This window comes from Trematomus bernacchii, unplaced genomic scaffold (genome assembly GCF_902827165.1).
Source record: "Trematomus bernacchii unplaced genomic scaffold, fTreBer1.1, whole genome shotgun sequence".
Lineage (NCBI taxonomy): Eukaryota > Metazoa > Chordata > Actinopteri > Perciformes > Nototheniidae > Trematomus > Trematomus bernacchii.
Genome location: NW_022987739.1, coordinates 20716589 through 20727066, shown reverse-complemented (window position 1 = coordinate 20727066; position 10478 = coordinate 20716589).

The following is a 10478-nucleotide window of genomic DNA, read 5'->3' as shown; positions in this document are numbered from 1 at the left end:
TATATTATTATACATTGACAGTTGCTGATGGGGAGGAGTCCAGGAGGAAAGAGACTGTTTATGACCAGGTGCTTTACATCTGGCTGTTTCTGTGATACCTTCAAGGACAAACGGAACATGGTAACAGAGAGAAGCATACTTTTTATCAGACTCAGGCAGGGAACAATAACTTTTTTTATGAGGGACTGTATTACTACGTTTTCTTCCACTATATTAAGAATATAATTATGACATGTCATACTATCAAGAATGTTTTTATGAGACTATAGTTTACTTTTTCATGACCTACTACTATATTATCATTTTTAGGACATGTTTACTATAACTTATGACAAAGTGTGTTAACAATTATTTGTTATGAAATATTATATCATCATCATTATTTTGACATTAAATGATCAATTACTTTTGATGAAATACTATTTAATGCAATGATGAAACAAATAATGTTGTGTGTTGTAATAAATATGTCTATGTTAATTATTTGAAATAAAAGTTAATCAATCAATATTTATATAGCCCAATATCACAAATGTAACATTTGTCTCAGTGGACTTTAGAGTTTGTACATAATATGAATACGAATATGAGGTCCTAACGAAGGTCTAACCATGGCTAACCCTTTGGCAATATTCCATCCAAATATTTGCTTCCTGTTGTTCATATTGGAATGTTATAATAGGCACTCAATCTTTTCATTCAGAAAATTATTTCAGCTGTCCATATCAGGATATGTTAAGACAAAGCCATGCAATTATAATAATACTTAGAAAAAAGAGGTCAGGACCTATCCTGGAAAGTGAAACACAGATACGGCAGATTTGAAAAAGTGAAAAAAAATGACACGGTCCAAATTGAGCCTAAAGAGTGATAAAAAACGTCACTTTTTTCCACCTTATCAACACTGCCATTATTTTATGTAATAAAGGAATTATAGTATACTGTATGATAACTTTTTAAAGCGTAAAAAAACAGCTCACAGGTCATGGCAAATATGAGAAGGCCCACAACAGAAGTACATTTAAGGTATTTATTGTAAAAAAAATGTAAAGTATGTAGTAAGAACAAAGAAGGCCAAAATGTGCAGCCGCTGGCAGGGATGATCCAGGAGACAGCAGAGAGCAGGTGAACTCTGCAGTGTTTTCCTCTGAGACTCCAGACCAGGTGCTCTGAATCTGGCAGCTCCTATGACGCCTTCGAAGACAAATGGAGAATAGTGACAAAAGCAGTCCTGATATCAGAGGTTAGGCAGAGCTGTCATAATGGCCTGAATTGACATTATATGACATAATATTAATTTTAAATGACATACTGTAATAACTTTATTTATAGGATACTATACTAGCACTTTTTATGACATACTTTATAATAAGTTATTTAATCGGCATTCTATGCTATGACTTTTTAGTGAGTTTATGTGTTATGACATACTATATTATGACAGTTCTATGGCATACTGTTATAAATCATGTTAATCATGTTTTTAGATAGCATGCATTGAATTTTTACAAGATATATTATTATGTATTTTTCGTGACATACTGATATTTATATATGAAATACCATAGTACCAGTTATTTTATTTGACATACTTTACTAAGATCTTTTAAATATATATTATTTGATATGTTTTTAACTATATTAACAATGTTTTAACAAGATGTTCTGTACTGTGAAATGTTATGACATTCTATATATATATATATTTTTTTAAATTACTATATTTATTGTATAGCCTTTTTTTGACTTACTATACTATACTTTTCTTTATCAATAACTTCACTATGTTTTTTTATGACTATATTCTCTGTTGTGCGCTCCTGACCTCTAGTGGCTGAAGTTGCATACATCTTCTTATACATGTTTTAACTCAGTTTAATATACTGATATTGTCAGGTGAAAAATCCACATGGTGGAATGTTGGGAAATTTGCAAAGAGGAAAAAGGCTTCAAGGAGTTCTATGCCTCCTAAAGCCCTTTACTCTGTCATGAAGACATTATATTAAATAGAGTTAATAGTTATTCTAGATGAATTTTTTCAAGACAGACTATAATTATCAATGATTTGAAGACATACTGTGGTATTGTTATGATACTTAATAATACATTTAGATTAATTAAGACTTTTTTTAAATTACTATATTATGTTTTTTAATGACAATCTATGCTATGATTGTTTTATGACATAATAAAAACATCACTAGATTTAAAAGTATAATTTCCGTGTGTGTGTGTGTGTGTGTGTGTGTGTGTGTGTGATCCTGTCTCAGCAGTGCAGCACTCTCTCCTGCAGGACGCTAACATCTCCCAGTTGAAGGGAGGGTCAGACATCCAGGCCACGATCATCTCCAGCACTGCAACAGTTACAACTTATCAACACTAAACAATACAATACTTAAAAAGTATCCATAAACCTATAACCAATTAAAACGTATCAACATACTAAGACATGAAATACTTATCTAAAATCTTTACAGAGTCTTATCTTAACTACATTCTATCATAAGTGCTTGAAACAAATCAAAAAACTAAAAAGTAATAACATATGTTTGTGTGTGTATGAGTGTGAGTGTGTGTGTGTCTGTGTGTTGAAGGGAGGGTCAGACATCCAGGCCATGATCCTCACCAACACTGCAGGAACTGCAACAGTTCAAACGTAAAGGAATAAAACATGTTACAACTTATCAACACACTAAACAATGCAATACTTAAAACGTACCCACAAACAAATGAACAATTCAAAATGTAAAACTTATCAACATACTGAAACATGAAATACTTATCTAAAAACGTAAAGAGTCTTAACTTAACTACATTATATACAAGTGCTTAAAAGTTATCTACTAACTAAAGAGTAATACAAGGTGTGTGTGTGTGTGTGTGTGTGTGTGTGTGTGTGTGTGTGTGTGTGTGTGTGTGTGTGTGTGTGTGTGTGTGTGTGTGTGTGTGTGTGTGTGTGTGTGTTACTGTCTCAGCAGGGGGGCACCAGGCCCTGTCTCCTGGAGGACGCTCACAGCTCCCGGCTGTATATAGTGTGAGACATCCAGGCCATGATCCTCTCCGACACTGCTTCAAAGTCAGTGGGGGAGAGGCCAGAGGGCTCGGACAGGAGGGCCAGGGTCGTGGCCCCCTCAGGCTCCGGGAGGGGTCCTGGCTGGGTCTCCTGAACCTTTAGGACACAGAGGAGAGAGAGAGAGAGAGAGAGAGAGAGAGAGAGAGAGAGAGAGAGAGAGAGAGAGAGAGAGAGAGAGAGAGAGAGAGAGAGAGAGAGAGAGAGAGAGAGAGATAGAGAGAGAGAGAGGAGAGAGAGAGAGAGGTCAGACAGATGTAAACCAGAGCTAAATCCCAGATCAAAGCACGCTAAAGGGTCTTTGAACATGTTTTCTCTCAGTGATTGTGCTGTTATGTTAAATGTCTGTTGTTTGTTTTTCATGTATTGTGTCTTGATATGTGTCTATGTTGATGTTACACATGGAGCTGCTGTGATGCAAGTACAATTTTAAAGTATTATTGTATCGTATCGTAGTGGTTTGGGATACATGTGTACGGTGACCATGGATCCACAGCAGAGTCTTTTTAACAGAAACACCAAACTGGTGTAAACATCTGGAGGACTCACCTTCAGCCGGACGTCCTCCAGCATGGCCTGTGGGGGGGGTGGGGGTGGAGGGCAGTGGGCTGGGGCTTCCCTCACGGAGTCGTCTCTGCGGGGGCTCCTCAGGGTCTCTGCTTCCCCTCCTCTGCCTCTTCCTCCTCCTGCCAGCCTGTTAGAGAGGGACAGAGGGGGGAGTTAAGGGGAGGGTCAGAGTTTCACTTATAGTCCTCTCAGACTAAATATCACTGCTTTCCCTCTGAAGGAAGAAACACTCTATTGCATGCATTCAGAGCTAGGAAAAGTACTTAGTTCTTGTACTTGAGGAAAAGTAGAAAGTAGAGTGTAGGAATACTCTTTTACAAGTGAAAGTCATGCAATCAGAATGTTACTCAAATAAAAGTACAAAAGTATTGGCATCAAAATGTACTTAAGGTACCAAAAGTACTCATTATGCAGATTGGCCCATTTCAGAATAATATATATGATATGTTTTATAATGATTGATCATTAAAGAGTTTTCAAAGCTGGTAAAGGTGCAGCTAGTTGTAATGACTGTATGGTAGCTTGTGAATGTTACTCCAGGTGTAACTAAAGACTTATTCAAGTCTTGATTATATTTCACATCATTATTCCTGCAAAACAACTAAAGGTATAAAATAAATTATGTGGAGTAACAGTACACGATTTACAATTTACCTTGTAGTAAAGTAGAAGTACTTCCAAATTGTTTTTAAGTACAGTACTTGAGTAAATCTACTTAGTTGCTTTACACCACTGCATGCATTGTTAATGTGATTATTAGACACAATGTTTAAAAGAAAAAACTCTTTGATTAACTAAAACATGGAATATTTGGGGATTTGAATAAGATTGAATGATTGTGGCTTTTGTTTAAGGCCAACACTGACTCAAGTGATCACTAGATGAGATCAGCGTTATCTGCAGGTCTTTGCAGTAATAACTGGAATCAGACTCGCAACACTTCCACTCCACACTTCTCTTCACACAACCACTCCCACTCGTCTCTCAGCTCGCACGACACATCACATTTACTGATTACTTAGCACGTACCGAGGCGGAACCAAAACGCACCGTCGACAAAACACTACGTCTTCATCCAGGCGGCGCATGAAGAAGACCTGCAGGAGCAGGAACATCAGTGGGTCAGCTTCCTGCAGAACAAACAGCCAGAGACACTGAAGACAGGCTGCTTCAAGCGGAGGGACACAGGCCAACAGGACAAATTACAGCCATGACTTTGAGGGGGGGGGGGGGGGGGTAGAATGGCAGGATGTTCAGCTGAGTGTCCTGTGCAGACAGACTCTTGTCCTGGGTGATGTTTGGACCGCAGGGGGAGACACGGGTCGGGCTTAATGTTCTCTCTTGAGTGTTGATGATGACAGTCCTACCTTTAGTACATCTGTGCTGACCCAGGAGACATTTGTCCCTCACTTCCACAGAGACTTCAGTCTTCACGGGTGAAGACATCTTTTCAGGAACTGTAGGCCTCTGTTCGTCCCACGATGGGACACAATTTGCCTCCCCCATGTCCCCAGCAGGGGGAACTTGTTTCCATTTTATGATTTTAGTTTAAAAGGGGTTTGCGAACAATGTCCACATCTTCAAAACCTTTTGTTGTTTAAGAAAAGTGTCAAAACAGGTTTTGATCACTCGGTTTTATTGAAATAAAATGTTATAAAAATGCAGTTTTGCTGAGCATAAAACTCTTTTACAATTGTCCTCTCTTTTAAACTCACTCACACACTTACTAGATCAAAAAGACACTTTTAGAGTTGACTCTTGTTTAGGGATCAACTATCTGACAAGGTGCATAGGTTGAAATGTGCAGCATGTGTTACACTGTAACATGTCATGTCATGAATGGCTAGATGTCCCAAAGATGAAATTACAGTTTTGTGAGTGTTGATTTCCCTATATTGACATAGGCCTACATTTATTTGAATATATTAAGATGATACAGCCAATTATAGTTATTTAAAATCAGGTATCAGAACAGTACACACTAAAGACAAATATGCCTCTTTTAAACTCACTCACACACTTACTAGATTTAATCAAACAAACACTTTTAGAGTCTAATATTGTTTGGTGACCACATATCTATCTGACGAGGTGTATAGGTTCAAACTTTTCAGCATGTGTCACACTGTAACATGTCATGTCACGAATGCCTGGATATCCCAAACATGACATGACAGTTTTGTGTGTATGTCAATGTAGGACTTAAGGAATTAATCCAACATTGACATACACTTGTTGTTTGAATATAATGATCCAGGTAATTACAGTTATTTAAAATGATCAGGTATCAGAATATTACACCCTAAAGATCATGTTCAAAATAATGCTTCAAATGAGCAAAAAATCCTAACTTTTCTAACACGATATACACGTTTCGAGTGCAGCTTACCTGACAGGTGGTGGTGCTCTGGGAGCAGCTGGGCTCGGTCCTCGAGTAGTTGTGGTCGCAGAGATGAGACATCTGTAATGATTAACATATGTTTTGGGAATGGACTTAATTAAACACATCATATTTTAACTTTGATATGTGATCATTCCTTTAACCTGGTGATAATAAGCTCACTGATTATGCTTAAACCAGCTATTTTCTACTCAGTAGGCTATAGCCTACATGTCAGTTTCTTTAATTGTTTGTAATGTCGATATTGAAAACGGACTACACAATCAAGAAAGATGTGAGGATGAACCTCTATGGTGTCTTTAAAACAATAATTTGGTGTTTAGTGTAACATATTTACAAAAGGTAACTGCCTATGTTGCAATATATGCTAACTGATATTTTCAAGAGCTAAAACAAGCTAGCAGTGTAGCTAAGTGTTTGAAAAGCAGCTATCTTTACAGAATGTATAGTTTTGTCCTCATATTTAAATTATTTACAGCAACAACTTAAAGGGAATTAAATGTATTTAGTATGTTCTACTTTAAGACTGAACCAGCTCCTTCACATGAGTCAGTTCATTGAGCTGTGGAGGTTTGACTGCTCAAATCGTCGAATAAAGCGGCTCGGAAAAGTTATTTAATCACATAAAAATAGTTATATCCTCACATTTGCCTCGATAACTTTTTAGTAAAGTTTTACTATGTTAATTTGGGGTCGTCTTTTCAGTGATAGCTTGAAAGAGAGCAGTTTTGTGGAACTCGTCGAGTAACAGCCTTCTCCTCCAAAGTCTCAGAGTGAAATGGTGAATTTGGAATCGAGCTTTTAAATCTATACTGTACGTAGCTCCATAGCAACCTGCGTCATGCGTCAACGTAACGTGACTGATTAGAAACTTTAAGTATCGATATCTTATTTACATTTCCATGTATTTATTACAATTAAAATATTTTGTTTTTCCTGCTCGTTTTGAAACACTAATTTGTTGTACAAACACAATGTATGCACCTGTTTTTGGATTGTCATGCTTTAGAAACTTCGAGGATATTCCGTCGGTAAAATGTTGATTAATTATGTCAATAGTTTCAACACATAACAGAGAGGACGTAAACATCACATATATTTAGCATTAAAACGTAGTTCACTTGCTGAGTATGTTGCGTGGTGTAGCAATTTTGGCAATTTATTTCTAATGAAGATAGGCCTAGGCTACGTGTCTGAGATAAAGCAGTCCCCGTCCCCTGGTCATAACCAGTTTTTAAAAAACATTTAAACGGTGTGTTACATGACTGTTAGCCATACTTAATGCCACCAACGTAGCCTACCTGAAATGACAGCAGGTGAAATTGGGTCAAAGGACGTCAAACTGAGGAGAGAGGATGAAGAGACTGCAACGAGGAGGAGATACGGAAAGAGTTAAGTTTGATTACGTTTTAAAATGGTATCTCTTTTTCATTTATTACGGACACAACGTCTGTGTTGCCTTAAATGACGGGGTTTAAATTTCATTCTGGACTTTAGAAACATAAATATTTCACCATCATTGATAAGCTGTTCTGGAAGAATATTAGGATCAGACTTTTCCGTATTATTTTTGAACAGTTTCTCGGTGGGTGCTGCTTGCAAAACAATAAGTAACTTTGATATCAAAATGAATAATAACAGAAGATATCGTTGATACCTTCGTTCTATTCTGGGTCATTGAGGATGTAATGATTTCACTTGACCCCTAGATGGAAGTGTTTAGCCGAGTATGATTGATTATGCTGTGTAGCCTACATGTTTATTATAGAGAAAGTTGTAGGTTCCAAATCATTGAGTCAGCCTACATGTATAGGCTATCTATCAAACTATACAAAAACTATATTAAGTTGTGTTAATTGTTATACAGATGGCAATGTGTATGGTCTATGGTTAGTCTGTGATCCATACAGTATTCGACTTTTGAAGTGAAGACAGGTAAAAAACATAGCTCAATAAGATGTATTCAATGTGTAAAGCATAAAGTGCACTCTTTTCTGAGAGCTCTGCTCCAGAGGTAAATGTGAATGTATTACCTGCCTCTGCTGTTTCTTTGTTTGTATAAGGCATTTGATTATTTTTCCTCAGTTCCTCTGGGAACCCCATTCGACTGGTCTCCCAGAGGAACTGAGTAAAAATAACAAGAATGCATTTTATCTAATTCAGGCTCCATTTTCTAGCCTTTTTAAGTAAAAATAAAAACTCATATTTCCCCTGTGGCATATCGAAATAAGAAGTTGATTTGCATTGAAAAAAAACAATCATACCTAACTAGCTTAGGCCTACAGGTCTCTGTTTCTGTACCCTGAAGAAAAACAAGATTTAAATACCTAAACACACTGCTTTTAATGGCTTCTTAAAATAACTACTTTTGCAGTAAAGCCCCTGTGGCCAGTTTCACTGCGCAGACCAATTTAATGTTGCCTCAGTTAACAGTCCGTCCGTCTGATCGTCTGTGTGTACTTCCCATCATGTTGAGAGGGCTTTCTCCTGACAGCCTGCTCTCATAAAGAAGGGCCTGTCTGGGCTTTGAGGAGCTGTAATAGACCTAGATGACAGATGGATGGATGGATGAGGTATGGAAAGAGGGAGCTGTAGATTAGATGTAGGCCTACACAGCAGACCTTTTTTCTCTTCTAAGACGTGCTGTATTTTGGTCAGTCATGAGTGAACAGAACACAAATGGTAAAGTCAGCCGGGAGTACTTAGACTGTGAGAGACGTGAGCAGTTAGCGTCTGAGAGAGGCAGACGGAATAGCAGGAGCAGGATTGGAAGAATAGGGGAAAACCATGACGTTTATTGAAGGCAGTACAAATACTGTAATTTTCACCTGTTCTGAAATTGTCCCTAAAGAGAAATGAACACATATGATTGAAAAGCTGGAAATCTTGTGGATCCAATGAGTCCATTTGTATTCATGTGTGATGATGTTAGTCCGCAGAGTAGCCATTTGTTGGCGTGACAACATGTTTTGAATCTTGACCTTGTTGTTTACAATGAGCTGTCGTGACCTTTAGAATAATCACAGCCTCATAAAACTATAGAAGCACAAACTAAAGGGCCTTTAGAGGATGTAAAGCTTACCTAGATCTATTGTCAATAAGAGGGTTTCTTAGCACGTGTTCTTCTATTCCTGGAAATTCCACGATTTGAAAAGTTTAGAACGATGCACTATTTTGTGCTCCAGTCAATCCTCAAATTAGAGGGTGTTGAACATGTTGTCTTCAGTGAATGCAATGTTTTTTTAAATGTCTGTTTCTGTGTTTCTTGTTATTTGTTCTTGTTTTTGCAAAAGGAGCTGCAGTGATACATGAAAAATGTCAGACAATAAAGCATTATCGTATCGAGAATGCCCTGTCCCCTTTCCCTCTAAAAAAAGAAGATAAATGGTTAATGTGCTGACTGTAACACCATTTTGCTTATTCCCCCAATTTGAATTGATTTAAAAGTGTTTGGGAGAACTCTTGTGATGCATTTTGCGCTGTGGTTGTCAGCGTACAGCATCAGCTTAAATAATTAGATTTTGGTTTTGGAGTCTTGATGAAGATGTTGGGGTGCTACAGTGGATTGGCTCTCAGGTTGTCTCTCTCACATTCGCACACAAACACAGAGCCATAATCTTTCCCCATGCTGATCAATAAATCTAATAAGAACTTCATGCTGCCAGCCGGCAGTGACTAATGGCTGACTCCAGAGGGTGGAGAGAGCTGTCTGTGTTGGAGGGAGACAGAGAGAGCAAGGGTGACTAACCATGGGTATATGTGTGTGTGTGTGTGTGTGTGTGTGTGTGTGTGTGTGTGTGTGTGGTGTTCTGGGGGATGGTGGTACCTGTGGTCGGCACAAATAGAGACATTTGAACAGAAATCAGGCAGCGACTGAGTCACCATTTATTCACAGTATTTTACTGTACGAAACAATAATGGTGGTCTCGTCAGTCCCGTCTTTTAAACTGGAATCACAGACACTTGTAATTTGCAAAAGCGTATAATTGAGGGCTAGAGAAATCAATGTTAACTAATAGCGTAAAAACTATGCTGTGGTCAACAAATACTGTAATGCAGTATACACAAGGGTCAAAATGGCATAATATTTAGTTGCGTCCTTTTCCGGCTTTTGGTGAGCCCTTTGAACATGTTATTGAGAACTGTGTTGATCAACCGCCGAAGACCAAGACTGGTAATCAGTTCTTACTAACTGTAATGTGTGTCTCTACCCGTTTCCTGAGACCATTCCCCAGCGTAAAAATCACTACACCTGCCATCACTGAAGCGTTGACCAAGTTTTATTTGAACACCGTTGGGTTACTGAAAGTTGTGCAGAATGATCAGGGAACTACCTTCTTCTCCAAGGCCTTTAGACAGACTTTGCAGTGGGTGGGAGTTTCTCCTTCAGTCTCCAGTGCCTACCATCCAGAGACACAAGGTGCGCTTGAGCATTGGCAT